Raw genomic sequence first — 16,668 nt, 5'->3', positions numbered from 1 at the left:
AAGAGATGCTGGCTGTAGAAAGAGATGCTGGCTGTAGAAAGAGATGCTGGCTGTAGAAAGAGATGCTGGCTGTAGAAAGAGTTGCTGGCTGTAGAAAGAGTTGCTGGCTGTAGAAAGAGTTGCTGGCTGTAGAAAGAGTTGCTGGCTGTAGAAAGAGTTGCTGGCTGTAGAAAGAGTTGCTGGCTGTATAAAGAGATGCTGGCTGTAGAAAGAGATGCTGGCTGTAGAAAGAGTTGCTGGCTGTAGAAAGAGTTGCTGGCTGTATAAAGAGATGCTGGCTGTAGAAAGAGATGCTGGCTGTAGAAAGAGATGCTGGCTGTAGAAAGAGATGCTGGCTGTAGAAAGAGATGCTGGCTGTAGAAAGAGTTGCTGGCTGTAGAAAGAGTTGCTGGCTGTAGAAAGAGTTGCTGGCTGTAGAAAGAGTTGCTGGCTGTAGAAAGAGTTGCTGGCTGTAGAAAGAGTTGCTGGCTGTATAAAGAGATGCTGGCTGTAGAAAGAGATGCTGGCTGTAGAAAATCCATTCTCATCCCGGCAGGCTGACACTTCCAGCTGTACACAGGGCTATTAATAGGACCTCAGCGACACACACATTCGTCAGGCACCGTAGGAACAGCACACACACATACACACACATACATACACACAAGTATTTTCCTGTAGCCACTCCGGCTGGTTTAAGGACAGAAGCAGTACTAGAGTTTTATGATGACTGATGATGCAGGAGTATCAGAGCAGAGGAGCCCCAGTCAGAGAGGTAACACCAGGTTATAGTAGTAGAGTCAGAGATGTATCACTAGGTTATAGTAGTAGAGTCAGAGAGATAACACTAGGTTATAGTAGTAGTCAGAGAGATAACACTAGGTTATAGTAGTAGAATCAGAGATAACACTAGGTTATAGTAGTAGAGTCAGAGAGATAACACTAGGTTATAGTAGTAGAGTCAGAGAGGTATCACTAGGTTATAGTAGTAGAGTCAGAGAGGTAACACTAGGTTATAATAGTAGAGTCAGAGAGGTAACACTAGGTTATAGTAGTAGTCAGAGAGGTATCACTAGGTTATAGTAGTAGAGTCAGAGAGGTATCACTAGGTTATAGTAGTAGAGTCAGAGAGGTATCACTAGGTTATAGTAGTAGAGTCAGAGAGGTATCACTAGGTTATAATAGTAGAGTCAGAGAGGTAACACTAGGTTATAGTAGTAGAGTCAGAGAGGTAACACTAGGTTATAGTAGTAGAGTCACTAGGTTATAGTAGTAGAGTCAGAGAGATAACACTAGGTTATAGTAGTAGTCAGAGAGGTATCACTAGGTTATAGTAGTAGAGTCAGAGAGGTAACACTAGGTTATAGTAGTAGAGTCAGAGAGGTATCACTAGGTTATAGTAGTAGAGTCAGAGAGATAACACTAGGTTATAGTAGTAGTCAGAGAGGTATCACTAGGTTATAGTAGTAGAGTCAGAGAGGTAACACTAGGTTATAGTAGTAGAGTCAGAGAGGTATCACTAGGTTATAGTAGTAGAGTCACTAGGTTATAGTAGTAGAGTCAGAGAGGTATCACTAGGTTATAGTAGTAGAGTCAGAGAGGTAACACTAGGTTATAGTAGTAGAGTCAGAGAGGTATCACTAGGTTATAGTAGTAGAGTCAGAGAGGTATCACTAGGTTATAGTAGTAGAGTCAGAGAGGTATCACTAGGTTATAGTAGTAGAGTCAGAGAGGTAACACTAGGTTATAGTAGTAGAGTCGGAGAGGTAACACCAGGTTATAGTAGTAGAGTCAGAGAGGTAACACTAGGTTATAGTAGTAGAGTCAGAGGGGTATCACTAGGTTATAGTAGTAGAGTCAGAGAGGTATCACTAGGTTATAGTAGTAGTCAGAGAGGTAACACTAGGTTATAGTAGTAGAGTCAGAGAGGTATCACTAGGTTATAGTAGTAGAGTCACTAGGTTATAATAGTAGAGTCAGAGAGATATCACTAGGTTATAGTAGTAGAGTCAGAGAGGTATCACTAGGTTATAGTAGTAGAGTCAGAGAGGTAACACTAGGTTATAGTAGTAGAGTCAGAGAGGTATCACTAGGTTATAGTAGTAGAGTCACTAGGTTATAGTAGTAGAGTCAGAGAGGTATCACTAGGTTATAGTAGTAGAGTCAGAGAGGTATCACTAGGTTATAGTAGTAGAGTCAGAGAGGTATCACTAGGTTATAGTAGTAGAGTCAGAGAGGTAACACTAGGTTATAGTAGTAGAGTCAGAGAGGTATCACTAGGTTATAGTAGTAGAGTCAGAGAGGTATCACTAGGTTATAGTAGTAGAGTCAGAGAGGTATCACTAGGTTATAGTAGTAGAGTCAGAGAGGTAACACTAGGTTATAGTAGTAGAGTCAGAGAGGTAACACTAGGTTATAGTAGTAGTCAGAGAGGTATCACTAGGTTATAGTAGTAGAGTCAGAGAGGTATCACTAGGTTATAGTAGTAGAGTCAGAGAGGTATCACTAGGTTATAGTAGTAGAGTCAGAGAGGTATCACTAGGTTATAGTAGTAGAGTCACTAGGTTATAGTAGTAGAGTCAGAGAGGTAACACTAGGTTATAGTAGTAGTCAGAGAGGTATCACTAGGTTATAGTAGTAGAGTCAGAGAGGTATCACTAGGTTATAGTAGTAGAGTCACTAGGTTATAGTAGTAGAGTCAGAGAGGTAACACTAGGTTATAGTAGTAGTCAGAGAGGTATCACTAGGTTATAGTAGTAGAGTCAGAGAGGTATCACTAGGTTATAGTAGTAGAGTCAGAGAGGTATCACTAGGTTATAATAGTAGAGTCAGAGAGGTAACACTAGGTTATAGTAGTAGAGTCAGAGAGGTAACACTAGGTTATAGTAGTAGAGTCACTAGGTTATAGTAGTAGAGTCAGAGAGGTATCACTAGGTTATAGTAGTAGAGTCAGAGAGGTAACACTAGGTTATAGTAGTAGAGTCAGAGAGGTATCACTAGGTTATAGTAGTAGAGTCAGAGAGGTAACACTAGGTTATAGTAGTAGTCAGAGAGGTATCACTAGGTTATAGTAGTAGAGTCAGAGAGGTATCACTAGGTTATAGTAGTAGAGTCAGAGAGGTATCACTAGGTTATAGTAGTAGAGTCAGAGAGGTAACACTAGGTTATAGTAGTAGTCAGAGAGGTATCACTAGGTTATAGTAGTAGAGTCAGAGAGGTATCACTAGGTTATAGTAGTAGAGTCAGAGAGGTATCACTAGGTTATAGTAGTAGAGTCAGAGAGGTATCACTAGGTTATAGTAGTAGTCAGAGAGGTAACACTAGGTTATAGTAGTAGAGTCAGAGAGGTATCACTAGGTTATAGTAGTAGTCAGAGAGGTAACACTAGGTTATAGTAGTAGAGTCAGAGAGGTAACACTAGGTTATAGTAGTAGAGTCAGAGAGGTATCACTAGGTTATAGTAGTAGAGACAGAGAGGTAACACTAGGTTATAGTAGTAGTCAGAGAGGTATCACTAGGTTATAGTAGTAGAGTCAGAGAGGTAACACTAGGTTATAGTAGTAGAGTCAGAGAGGTAATAACACTAGGTTATAGTAGTAGAATCAGAGAGGTATCACTAGGTTATAGTAGTAGTCAGAGAGGTAACACTAGGTTATAGTAGTAGAGTCAGAGAGGTATCACTAGGTTATAGTAGTAGAGTCAGAGAGGTAACACTAGGTTATAGTAGTAGAGTCAGAGAGGTATCACTAGGTTATAGTAGTAGTCAGAGAGGTATCACTAGGTTATAGTAGTAGAGTCAGAGAGGTATCACTAGGTTATAGTAGTAGAGTCAGAGAGGTAACACTAGGTTATAGTAGTAGAGTCAGAGAGGTAACACTAGGTTATAGTAGTAGAGTCAGAGAGGTAACACTAGGTTATAGTAGTAGAGTCAGAGGTAACACTAGGTTATAGTAGTAGAGTCAGAGAGGTAACACTAGGTTATAGTAGTAGAGTCACTAGGTTATAGTAGTAGAGTCAGAGAGATAACACTAGGTTATAGTAGTAGAGTCAGAGAGGTATCACTAGGTTATAGTAGTAGAGTCAGAGAGGTAACACTAGGTTATAGTAGTAGAGTCAGAGAGGTAACACTAGGTTATAGTAGTAGAGTCAGAGGTAACACTAGGTTATAGTAGTAGAGTCAGAGAGGTAACACTAGGTTATAGTAGTAGAGTCAGTTAGAGAGTGTAGTACGAGCTGTCTCCATGGCAACTATCAGTATTTAGGAAGGTTAGGCCCTCCAGGTCTGAGTGGTAGGACATAGACTGTATGTACTGTATAACCCCAGTGTTATTTATCCCCTCACCCAGCCATATACCTGAGGGACAGTGTTATAACCTGCACTGTGTTACAATACATATTTTGAAAGGTTGAAAGGTCGTTGACAGACATGGGCCTATACCCTGGGGCATCCCATAACGTTCCAACTACGTATCTACATGCCTACCATTGGCTTTCCCCTCAGGCCTTCAGTTCACTACCGTCATTTGTGTCCGTAGAGTGTAGCCTGTCTACACTACAGTAATACTACAATCAATGCCTGCAGCATACCACCCTGCAGCATACCACCCTGCAGCATACCACCCTGCAGCATACCACCCTGCAGCATACCACCCTGCAGCATACCACCCTGCAGCATACCACCCTGCAGCATACCACCCTGCATACCACTGCTGGCTTGCTTCTGAAGCTAAGCAGGGTTGGTCCTGGTCAGTTCCTGGATGGGAGACCAGATGCTGCTGGAAGTGGTGTTGGAGGGTCAGTAGGAGGCACTCTTTCCTCTGGTCTAAAAACATGTCCCAATACCCCACGGCGGTGATTGGGGACATTGCCCTGTGTAGGGTGCCGTCTTTCGGATGGGACGTTAAACGGCTTTCCTGACTCTCTGAGGTCATTTAAGATCCCATGGCACTTATTGTAAGAGTAGGGGTGTTAACCCCGGTGTCCTGGCTAATTTCCCTATCCGACCCTCACACCATCACGGTCACCTAATAATCCCCAGTTTACAATTGGCTCATTCATCCCCCTCCTCTCCCCTGTAACTATTCCCCAGGTCGTTGCTGTAAATGAGAACGTGTTCTCAGTCAACTTACCTGGTAAAATAACGGATAAATATATATATTTATACAACAGTATACCCATAACAATACCCTGTAAATCAGAGAAGGAAGTGAGTTATAACCTGTACACACCTGCTTTACACTCATCAAATGTTTTCAATAGCGTTGTTGCGCCTCACACGATTTTTGGCACGAATTAAAGACATCAATAAAGTTTTTTTCAATTTTTTTTATTTTTATGATCTTATCATTTCATCTATTTCCTCCCAGACTTGGACTGGTGACAGACGACTGCAGATGAGATACAGTCTTCATGTTGTGGGCTTGCAGTACGTCAATATTAGTCCCATATTGATGTTCGTTCAGATTTTACAAGATACTTTATTGAGACAGGAATGTGACCTCATAAACTCATGTAAAAATATAGTTTAATATGAAATGAGTGGTTGATGGTGTTGAGGTTAGATATAGAGTATATAGGCCTACACCTGTTATCATCTTATTTGGAGAGGTTTAAACTACGGGAAGTAAGGTTGGATTGAAAAAAGACATTGTTGTCAACATTTTTATTTCCCCAAGAATGTAAAGTCGACACAGCTTTCCGACTCAGAGCCTCCTGAAGTAATAAGAATGTAAATTAAACGATCCTCACAAAGAACAACCGTTTGCATTCAAGTATTACTGTGTTTAATGTGCCAAGGTTTATTGTAGTCACCTTTCATGGACAGATGGGTACAGTAACACTCCGGCTTTGATTGGATCAGTCAGAGGGTTTACCTGAGGGCAGGTGTTGTTCTGTTCTCTTCTGTTCTGTTCTCTTCTGTTCTGTTCTGTTCTGTTCTCTTCTGTTCTGTTCTGTTCTCTTCTGTTATGTTGTGTTGTGTTCTGTTCTCTTCTGTCCTGTTCTGTTCTCTTCTGTTCTGTTGTTCTGTTCTCTTCTGTTGTGTTGTGTTCTGTTGTGTTCTGTTCTGTTCTGTTGTGTTCTGTTCTCTTCTGTTGTGTTCTGTTCTCTTCTGTTGTGTTCTGATCTGTTCTCTTCTGTTCTGTTGTGTTCTGTTCTCTTCTGTTCTGTTGTGTTCTGTTCTCTTCTATTATGTTCTGTTCTCTTCTATTCTGTTGTGTTCTGTTCTCTTCTATTCTGTTCTCTTCTGTTCTGTTGTGTTCTGTTCTCTTCTGTTCTGTTCTGATCTGTCCCCTTCTGTTCTGTTGTGTTCTGTTCTGTTGTGTTCTGTTCTCTTCTGTTGTGTTCTGATCTATTCTCTTCTGTTGTGTTCTGATCTGTTCTCTTCTGTTCTGTTGTGTTCTGTTCTCTTCTGTTCTGTTGTGTTCTGTTCTCTTCTGTTCTGTTGTGTTCTGTTCTCTTCTGTTCTGTTGTGTTGTGTTCTGTTCTCTTCTATTCTGTTCTGTTCTCTTCTGTTCTGTTGTGTTCTGTTCTGTTCTCTTCTCTTCTGTTCTGTTGTTCTGTTCAGGCTTACGTATAAGTACAAGGGGTTGTTTAGTAGTCTGAAAAAGACATTCAAGTGTAGTTTACTTTTCTCTTAACTGGCTCCTCTTTAAAGGGAGTGTTTATCTCTCTTTACCACTGTGAGGGTTTGTGTTGTTTCCCAAAGCAATATTCTAGGTTTTACTCCCACCTTTAAGACTCACCATGTTTTCCATACCCACACTGTTTTCACAGCTTCATAGCATGAGCAAAGATGAGTCACATCCTGTCAACAGAAAGTTGAAACCCTGGCCACATGGTAGAGGAGATGGACTGTCTAGTTGAAACTCTGTCACATGGTAGAGGAGATGGACTGTCTAGTTGAAACCCTGTCACATGGTAGAGGAGGTGGACTGTCTAGTTGAAACCCTGTCACATGGTAGAGGAGGTGGACTGTCTAGTTGATCTAGTTGATACCCTGTCACATGGTAGAGGAGGTGGACTGTCTAGTTGAAACCCTGTCACATGGTAGAGGAGGTGGACTGTCTAGTTGAAACCCTGTCACATGGTAGAGGAGGTGGACTGTCTAGTTGAAACCCTGTCACATGGTAGAGGAGATGGACTGTCTAGTTGAAACCCTGTCACATGGTAGAGGAGATGGACTGTCTAGTTGAAACCCTGTCACATGGTAGAGGAGGTGGACTGTCTAGTTGAAACCCTGTCACATGGTAGAGGAGGTGGACTGTCTAGTTGAAACCCTGTCACATGGTAGAGGAGGTGGACTGTCTAGTTGAAACCCTGTCACATGGTAGAGGAGATGGACTGTCTAGTTGAAACCCTGTCACATGGTAGAGGAGGTGGACAGTCTAGTTGACACCCTGTCACATGGTAGAGGAGGTGGACAGTCTAGTTGAAACCCTGTCACATGGTAGAGGAGATGGACTGTCTAGTTGACACCCTGTCACATGGTAGAGGAGGTGGACTGTCTAGTTGAAACCCTGTCACATGGTAGAGGAGGTGGACTGTCTAGTTGATCTAGTTGATACCCTGTCACATGGTAGAGGAGATGGACTGTCTAGTTGATCTAGTTGATACCCTGTCACATGGTAGAGGAGGTAAACTGTCTAGTTGATCTAGTTGAAACCCTGTCACATGGTAGAGGAGGTGGACTGTCTAGTTGAAACCCTGTCACATGGTAGAGGAGGTGGACTGTCTAGTTGATCTAGTTGAAACCCTGTCACATGGTAGAGGAGGTGGACTGTCTAGTTGAAACCCTGTCACATGGTAGAGGAGATGGACTGTCTAGTTGAAACCCTGTCACCTGGTAGAGGAGGTGGACTGTCTAGTTGAAACCCTGTCACCTGGTAGAGGAGGTGGACTGTCTAGTTGAAACCCTGTCACCTGGTAGAGGAGGTGGACTGTCTAGTTGAAACCCTGGCCACATGGTAGAGGAGGTGGACTGTCTAGTTGAAACCCTGTCACCTGGTAGAGGAGATGGACTGTCTAGTTGAAACCCTGTCACATGGTGGAGGAGATGGACTGTCTAGTTGAAACCCTGTCACATGGTAGAGGAGATGGACTGTCTAGTTGAAACCCTGTCACATGGTAGAGGAGGTGGACTGTCTAGTTGAAACCCTGTCACATGGTAGAGGAGGTGGACTGTATGTTGAATGATGAAATAAGAGGCTCTGCGACGGCAGGAGTGGAACTCTTCTGTTTGCCTTGGCCGTGTCAGCTGCTGTGTGTGAGTCACAGTTTTATAATGTTAGTAGAATCCTCTGCTGTTTGTGTTTCTTCACCTTCATCCAGTCACTCACCACCTTGATATCCAGCCAGGGTTTTCACTCTCTCTCCTGTTCTCCAAGTCCATCAGCCTTTTCAACTCTCCCACTTTACCTTAGTTAGAAGAGTTCTGGGCTGTTTCCCTTGAATAAGATGGTTTACAATCAATTTGTTAACTGTTAAATTGGATGTTCACAGATGTGATTTAAAGGATGACACTTGTTAACACTTCCGTTGTGTAAATCCAGGAGTGGACATTTGACATTTGAAAATATATATTTTATATTTATATAAAATAATATTTCACATTATATTTATTTATATTTTATAAATATACCTTTGTGTAAGACACTTAACTTTTTGTCATTTTTCTAACAACATTATTTAACTTCAGTTGCTTTTGCCTAATACAGTTGCTAAAGCGGTATTTGATTTTCTTGAATAGTTTTAGTATCTATACAGTACTCTACTGAACTATCCCTTTTAGTACCTATAAAGTACTCTACTGAACTATCCCTTTTATTATCCATAAAGTACTCTACTGAACTCTATCCCTTTTAGTATCTATAAAGTACTCTACTGAACTCTATCCCTTTTAGTATCTATAAAGTACTCTACTGAACTCTATCCCCTTTTAGTATCTATAAAGTACTCTACTGAACTATCCCTTTTATTATCCATAAAGTACTCTACTGAACTCTATCCCCTTTTAGTATCCATAAAGTACTCTACTGAACTCTATCCCCTTTTAGTATCCATAAAGTACTCTACTGAACTCTATCCCCTTTTAGTATCCATAAAGTACTCTACTGAACTCTATCCCTTTTAGTATCTATACAGTACTCTACTGAACTCAATCCCTTTTAGTATCTATAAAGTACTCTACTGAACTATCCCTTTTATTATCCATAAAGTACTCTACTGAACTCTATCCCTTTTAGTATCTATAAAGTACTCTACTGAACTCTATCCCTTTTAGTATCCATAAAGTACTCTACTGAACTCTATCCCCTTTTAGTATCCATAAAGTACTCTACTGAACTCTATCCCCTTTTAGTATCCATAAAGTACTCTACTGAACTATCCCTTTTATTATCCATAAAGTACTCTACTGAACTCTATCCCTTTTAGTATCTATAAAGTACTCTACTGAACTCTATCCCTTTTAGTATCCATAAAGTACTCTACTGAACTCTATCCCCTTTTAGTATCCATAAAGTACTCTACTGAACTCTATCCCCTTTTAGTATCCATAAAGTACTCTACTGAACTCTATCCCTTTTAGTATCTATACAGTACTCTACTGAACTCTATCCCTTTTAGTATCTATAAAGTACTCTACTGAACTCTATCCCATTTAGTATCTATACAGTACTCTACTGAACTTTATCCCCTTTCTCAAAGAGAAAACAAACAGAAGCCTCCGGGATATGGACAGAGTAGAGAGCACATCTCCTGGAGATCATGGAGAGAGGCATGCTGGAAAATTCTCCCTCCTCTGGGTAGGGTTCTGAGAGGCTGGTCCCTCCTCTGGGTAGGGTTCTGAGAGGCTGGTCCCTCCTCTGGGTAGGGTTCTGAGAGGCTGATCCCTCCTCTGGGTAGGGTTCTGAGAGGCTGGTCCCTCCTCTGGGTAGGGTTCTGAGAGGTTGATCCCTCCTCTGGGTAGGGTTCTGAGAGGCTGATCCCTCCTCTGGGTAGGGTTCTGAGAGGCTGATCCCTCCTTTGGGTAGGGTTCTGAGAGGCTGATCCCTCCTCTGGGTAGGGTTCTGAGAGGCTGATCCCTCCTCTGGGTAGGGTTCTGGGAGGCTGATCCCTCCTCTGGGTAAGGTTCTGAGAAGCTGATCCTTCCTCTGGGTAGGGTTCTGAGAGGCTAATCCCTCCTCTGGGTAGGGTTCTGAGACGCTGATCTCTCCTCTGGGTAGGGTTCTGAGACGCTGATCTCTCCTCTCGGTAGGGTTCTGAGAGGCTGATCTCTCCTCTCGGTAGGGTTCTAAGACGCTGATCCCTCCTCTGGGTAGGGTTCTGAGACGCTGATCCCTCCTCTGGGTAGGGTTTTGAGAAGCTGATCTCTCCTCTGGGTAGGGTTCTGAGAGGCTGATCTCTCCTCTCGGTAAGGTTCTGAGAAGCTGATCCATTTTCCCATTAATAGATAGAGCTAGTGATTGCTGCTCTCTCAGACCATATTTTCCCTGACTATAGAATGGTTCCCTGTAGGAAGAGGCTCAATAGACTGCAGGCTGTATAAATAGCCGCCTCTGACTTTTTTATGTGTCATGTCATTGTATGTGAATCCAGAGCTTCAGAGCATTGAGGCTACTGTACTGTGCTAAACGATAACAGTGAGGCCTTTTGTGAGCGTGCCCAGTTCAGTCTATTCACTCCTCCCTTAATGCCAATTGAGGGAGTTCATCTGGCTGTGGTGGCCTGGGCCCGCCCGACGAGCAGGACAGGGATAAAGTCATGGGCTTTGAAGTGGAGAGAGAGAGAGAGAGAGGCAGAGAAAGAGGGAGACAGAGAGATAGGGGGCAGAGAGGGAGACATAGAGAGGCAGAGAAAGAGGGAGCCAGAGAGAGGGGGTGGGAGAGGAAGAGAGAGATAGGGGACTGCGAGAGAGAGGGGGGGGGGCAGAAGGGGCGAGGGAGGGAGGGAAGAGCACTAGGAGGCAGAGTTTGAGACCCTATTTAGATGGGCCGAGGCAGAGGCCCGTTAGAACATGCAGCCCTTAATGATGCCATTGGCCCTGTTCCATCCCCTGCCAGCTATCCACCCAGCCAGCCTTCACTAGCACTCTGATCCAGCCAGCTAGGTCTCTAATGTAGTCTGAGGCCAGGGCTCTGGGGAGAGAGGAACGAGGCTGAGGCCAGGCCAGGTCTCTGAGGAGAGAGGAACGAGGCCTCTGCAGCTACTGCTTACCACACCCTGAAGCCGTGATAGTTTGACTGCCCTGCCAAATCCGTTGAGTGTCATAGCCGGTGTAGTAGGATTCCATCTTAGTCCTTTATTGACCCTTTGTTTATTTGATAGCGCGTCAGAGGTCTCGTAGCGGGATTTCTAATAAGCGTCCGGATTAATATCCCGCTCCTTGAAAGCGGCAGCTCTAGCCTTTAGCTCAGTACGGATGTTGCCTGTAATCCATTGCTTCTGGTTGGGATATGTACGAACGGTCAATGTGGGGACGATGTCGTTGTGGTAAACTCCTCAATGTTATCGGATGAGTTCCGGAACATGTTCCAGTCTGTGCTAGAGGAGCAGTCCTGTAGCTTAGCAACCGCTTCATCTGACCACTTCTGTATTGGTACTTCCTGTTTTTTTTGGTACTTCCTGTTTTTTTTTTACAAGTTTTTTGCTTGTAAACAGGAATCAGGAGGTTAGCGTTAGGGTCAGATTTGCCAAATGGAGGGTGAAGGAGAGTTCGTTGTATGCGCCTGTGTGGAGTGAAGGTGATCTAGAGTTTTGTCTCTTCTAGTTGCACATGGGAAATTCTGGTAAAAGTGAACGTATTTCACGTTTTCCTGAATTTAAAATCACCTGCCACGAAAAAGAGACACACTCCTCCCCGTCTCGCCTTACTGTCTGGTCTCGACGATGCATATTGTATATCCATTTCCTCATTACGACACAACTCCGAGAAACGTAGGATATTACAGTTTTTCAGTTGATAGGATAATCTGGAACGGAACTCAACGAATCACAAGGCAATGGCGGGTCCAACATGCTCGCCGGCGTAGTTTAGTCATGACGCTCGCCTCGCTTGCGCCGCCGCTTCCTCTTTCGAGTCCCGGGGAACAGGGCCTGGTCCAGGGGTAAGCAGAATGTCCTGAGCCGCCGCTTCCTCTTTCGAGTCCCGGGGAACAGGGCCTGGTCCAGGGGTAAGCAGAATGTCCTGAGCCGCCGCTTCCTCTTTCGAGTCCCGGGGAACAGGGCCTGGTCCAGGGGGAAGCAGAATGTCCTGAGCTGCCGCTTCCTCTTTCGAGTCCCGGGAAACAGGGCCTGGTCCAGGGGGAAGCAGAATGTCCTGAGCTGCCGACTCGTTGAAGTAGAACTGTTGATCCAGTTGGAGGTCAGTGATGACTGTTCTGATGTCCAGGAGATGTTTTCAGTCATAGTAAATTATGCCTGATACATTGTGCTGACAATGAAACACAGCAGAGCACTTGGATTTACTGTCACAAGTCCTCCCACCCATTCAATTTAGTTCAATTCACTTTATTAGCCTGTAATTTCACTGAATATTTAAATTAGTTCAGTTCAATTCACTTTATTAGCCTGTAATTTCACTGAATATTTAAATTAGTTCAGTTCAATTCACTTTATTAGCCTGTAATTTCGGAGATTATCTTAATTGGTTCAGTTCAATTCACTTTATTAGCCTGTAATTTCGTAGATTATCTTAATTAGTTAAATTCAATTCCCTTTATTATCTTTGTAATCCTTAATGTTGTTGTCGTGAAATCCTCCCCTCCCCTCAGTAAATACGCAAGTCTACATAGTGACGTTTGTGAGTTTTAAATAACCGTGTTGTACTGTGTGTTGCGTTGACAAGAGGCCATGCAGGACCCGAGACAAATATCTGTGTGATTATCACCGTGCCTCAGTAGTTCTGTATGAGTCTGGACACGTCTGTCTCTCTCAGACCTGCCTGCTGCTGTTACATATCTGACTGGCTGGCTGGCTGGCTGGCTGGCTGGCTGACTGACTGGCTGTCTGACTGGCTGGATGGATGGTTGACTGGCTGGATGGATGGCTGGATGCTGCACATATCTGACTGGCTGGCTGACTGTCTGACTGGCTGTCTGACTGGCTGTCTGACTGGCTGGCTGGCTGGCTGGCTGGCTGACTGGCTGGCTGGCTGGCTGGCTGGCTGGCTGACTGACTGACTGACTGACTGACTGACTGACTGGAGGAACCTGCATCTTTCCACCCTGTCTCTGAAAATGATCCATCAGTATTTGTGAATCTGCTGATGTGGAGGTTGTTGTGTTTTATAACATGATTCAGCTGCTCCTCTCTCACCTCAGATGTATTGAACCCACTACACGGTCTTTGCTTTGCAGCATCACTATTTGCCTTCTCACTTTATCTCTGTAACTCAAATGCAATGCAAGATAAATTCTCGTCTTCAGTGTACGACCGCAGCTACTGGCCAAGCTGACGTGAAATGTCTTTAATCCTGTGTTAAAGGCCCAGTACAGTCAAAAACGTGATTTTGCTGTGTTGTCTGTATATATATATATATATATATATTTATTGGCATTCATAAACTTCTCTTAAAACTTTATGAATGCCATTTTTCCACACTATGAGGTTGGAATAATACTGTGCAATAATTTAAAGGATAATAATGTCCTTTTAGTGTAAGAGCTGTTTGAAAAGGCTGCATGAGATTTCAGACTGTTTTGGTGGGATGGAGCTTGGGAGTTTCAACAGGTGGTAAATTAGAGGGGGAGGCAGGTAGCCTAGTGGTTAGAGGGGGGAGGCAGGTAGCCTAGTGGTTAGAGGGGGGAGGCAGGTAGCCTAGTGGTTAGAGGCAGGTAGCCTAGTGGTTAGAGGGGGAGGCAGGTAGCCAAGTGGTTAGAGGCAGGTAGCCTAGTGGTTAGAGGCAGGTAGCCTAGTGGTTAGAGGCAGGTAGCCTAGTGGTTAGAGGCAGGTAGCCTAGTGGTTAGAGGCAGGTAGCCTAGTGGTTAGAGGCAGGTAGCCTAGTGGTTAGAGGGGGGAGTCAGGTAGCCTAGTGGTTAGAGGGAGGAGTCAGGTAGCCTAGTGGGAGGTGGAGGAGGAGGAGGAGGACTGGTCTGAAGTATCAAGTGACATGCTTACTGTAAACAACATTAGACTGAACTGAGCCTCTGTCTCACCTGTCTCACTAATTCACTTCACCTGTTAACATGCAACTCATAACACAGGAGACGACATTCAAACTGCCAGATGAAAATAAAACACAGGCGATTGACTGGGTGTGTTATCTACCGAAATGTCTTTTGTTTGACAAACCTGTTGCCTTTTCACACCAACAAAAACATATAAATAAATAGGATATTTTATTGGAGTCTCAGAGGGAGAGAGATCTGAAGTTTAAAGAGAAGTTTTATGAATGCCGATAAGCGTTTATCGTGACCTTCGGTTTCAGTTCGGGACTAAACACCAGCCACTGTTGTGTAACTTCCGTACACATGTTTTTGGCTCAGATAAACAGTTTGTACAAACATTCAAGTCCGACTAGAGATCAGAGATCAGAAACTGTTAACAAAATAATTAAATTAACATACAATTTTTAGAATGTAAGAGTAGGTTGATTCCCCTTGATTCAGGTTAGGAGCATTAGCATAGCAGGTTAGGAGCATTAGCATAGCAGGTTAGGAGCATTAGCATAGCAGGTTAGGAGCATTAGCATAGCAGGTTAGGAGCATTAGCATAGCAGGTTAGGAGCATTAGCATAGCAGGTTAGGAGCATTAGCATAGCAGGTTAGGAGCATTAGCATAGCAGGTTAGGAGCATTAGCATAGCAGGTTAGGAGCATTAGCATAGCAGGTTAGGAGCATTAACATAGCAGGTTAGGAGCATTAACATAGCAGGTTAGGAGCATTAGCATAGCAGGTTAGGAGCATTAACATAGCAGGTTAGGAGCATTAACATAGCAGGTTTGGAGCATTAACATAGCAGGTTAGGAGCATTAGCATAGCAGGTTAGGAGCATTAACATAGCAGGTTAGGAGCATTAGCATAGCAGGTTAAAAGGAACATTCTCTAAAGTGGTAGGAATGTTTGTTGTTAGCTGGGGGGGGGTCATGGACAAGCGGTATCATTCTACCTCAGTCCCAGTCCACCTGGTAAGGGAAGCCTGCAAGGCGCCAGTCTCAATCAGGCTACTGTATGTACATGAGATTCATCATTACAGAGACTGTCTGTTTTGAGCTATGTCAGCCAGTCCGAGCCGTGGTTGCTGAGTGACTGTGAATCAGGCCGTTGGTTCATGTGTATGACTACATTGTCCAGCTAGTTGTCTCGGCTGAACAGGAGCGTGCACTGTTGGAAGGCCCGAACGCTCCGGCTAGCTCCGTCCTCTCTCCAATGCTTGTGGTTTTCCTGCTCTATTTTCATCAGGCCAGTCAGTCCGTCATGGAGGAAGGAAGTCTGCTGGAAGGCTGGAGGCCTCCTTGCTGGTGACAGATTCATCTTTGTTCCTACAGTTCTACAGTTCTAGAAAGTTCTACAGTTCTACTGTTCCAGCTCTAGAAAGTTCTACAGTTCCAGTTCTAGAAAGTTCGAGAAAGTTCTACAGTTCTACTGCTCCTGTTCTAGAAAGTTCTACAATTCTACAGTTACAGTTCTAGAAAGTTCTACAGTTCTAGAAAGTATAGCTCAGAAAACAACCAGCAATACAATGTTTGTTTTTTCAGAGAAGGTTAACAAAGAACATTGTCAAATGTTTTCCCTTGATGAAGTGCTAGAAAAATGAATCAATGGCTTTTAATTAATGAAGAGCAAACTTTACTGTTGTCTTTTAATATCTCTCCTTTTATACATCACTTTATAAATGTTTCTATGTCGCTTTCCTCTGTAATCAAGCTGATAGAGAATGGCCTCCACCCTAGAAAAAGTAGAGAGCCTTCAATCTTCTCTTATCAAACAACTGGATAACGCTGATCACACAGTTCTTCTGGTAGCTTCCGAGTTTATCCTTATCTGACCTTGACTAGCACCACAGACAGGAAGCCAGCCTCATAGCTGACCTCGACTAGCACAACAGACAGGAAGCCAGCCTCACAGTGGACCTCGACTGGCTCCACAGACAGGAAGCCAGCCTCACAGTGGACCTCGACTGGCTCCACAGACAGGAAGCCAGCCTCACAGCTGAACTCGACTGGCACCACAGACAGGAAGCCAGCCTCACAGCGGACCTCGACTGGCACCACAGACAGGAAGTCAGCCTCACAGCTGAAGGCAATACAGTCTCCAAGTCTCTGGGATATGGAACCAGTTTTGACCTGCGAGTGGCAGCAGAACACTCAGAAGTGTCTCGTCTGCCGGAAAGCCACAAGAAGAACAAGGCAATATTGTTTCAGATTTCACCCGCAAGTTTGTTGACCTTTGTTTCTTTGTTCTTTCTTTATGCCGCAGTCAGGAACCTCGTCTTACTTCTAAACGTGTTCTCAGATCAACCAGGGTTCCCAAGAGTTCATGGTGCACATGGACCGTAAGACCAATTCTGAAATGGTAATGAGGCGACCAATGGGCCCGTTAAGTGAACCTTGAAGCCTGAAGAACTTATTTAATTGCAGCCATTTTTTTGTTGTTGTAACAACTGACTAGTTGGTGTGAAGGAAGGTAAATCACCTTGTTTTCATTTAGCCGGCGAGACGGCTGTTCCTTTCTCCCTGACCTCTCCACCACA

General features: G+C 43.9%; 1 protein-coding gene and 2 long non-coding RNA genes across 17 annotated transcripts in view; all 3 read left to right on the top strand.

Annotated features, from left to right (window-relative positions):
• The window catches only part of LOC110512975 (protein MTSS 1), a 136,034-nt gene that overhangs the window by 19,235 nt on the left and 100,131 nt on the right, over positions 1-16,668 (top strand). The window lies entirely within an intron of this gene.
• On the top strand, positions 882-2,875 carry LOC118937343. 5 transcript variants are annotated; one of them, XR_005034612.1, is made up of 7 exons: positions 882-981; positions 1,297-1,492; positions 1,548-1,623; positions 1,886-1,908; positions 1,997-2,039; positions 2,544-2,640; positions 2,826-2,875. It is a non-coding gene; the product is annotated as an uncharacterized LOC118937343 (long non-coding RNA). The 5 variants fall into 5 exon arrangements; XR_005034615.1 differs by lacking the exon at positions 1,548-1,623 and having other exon boundaries at positions 1,876-1,918; positions 2,007-2,039; XR_005034613.1 differs by lacking the exons at positions 1,997-2,039; positions 2,544-2,640; positions 2,826-2,875 and adding an exon at positions 2,349-2,477.
• LOC118937344 lies at positions 6,473-8,523 on the top strand. Its single transcript, XR_005034618.1, has 3 exons — positions 6,473-6,946; positions 6,996-7,702; positions 7,752-8,523. It is a non-coding gene; the product is annotated as an uncharacterized LOC118937344 (long non-coding RNA).

Source organism: Oncorhynchus mykiss, chromosome 2, assembly GCF_013265735.2.
Source record: "Oncorhynchus mykiss isolate Arlee chromosome 2, USDA_OmykA_1.1, whole genome shotgun sequence".
In the NCBI taxonomy this organism is placed as follows: Eukaryota; Metazoa; Chordata; class Actinopteri; order Salmoniformes; family Salmonidae; genus Oncorhynchus; species Oncorhynchus mykiss.
This window is presented reverse-complemented; position numbering and strand designations above follow the sequence as displayed.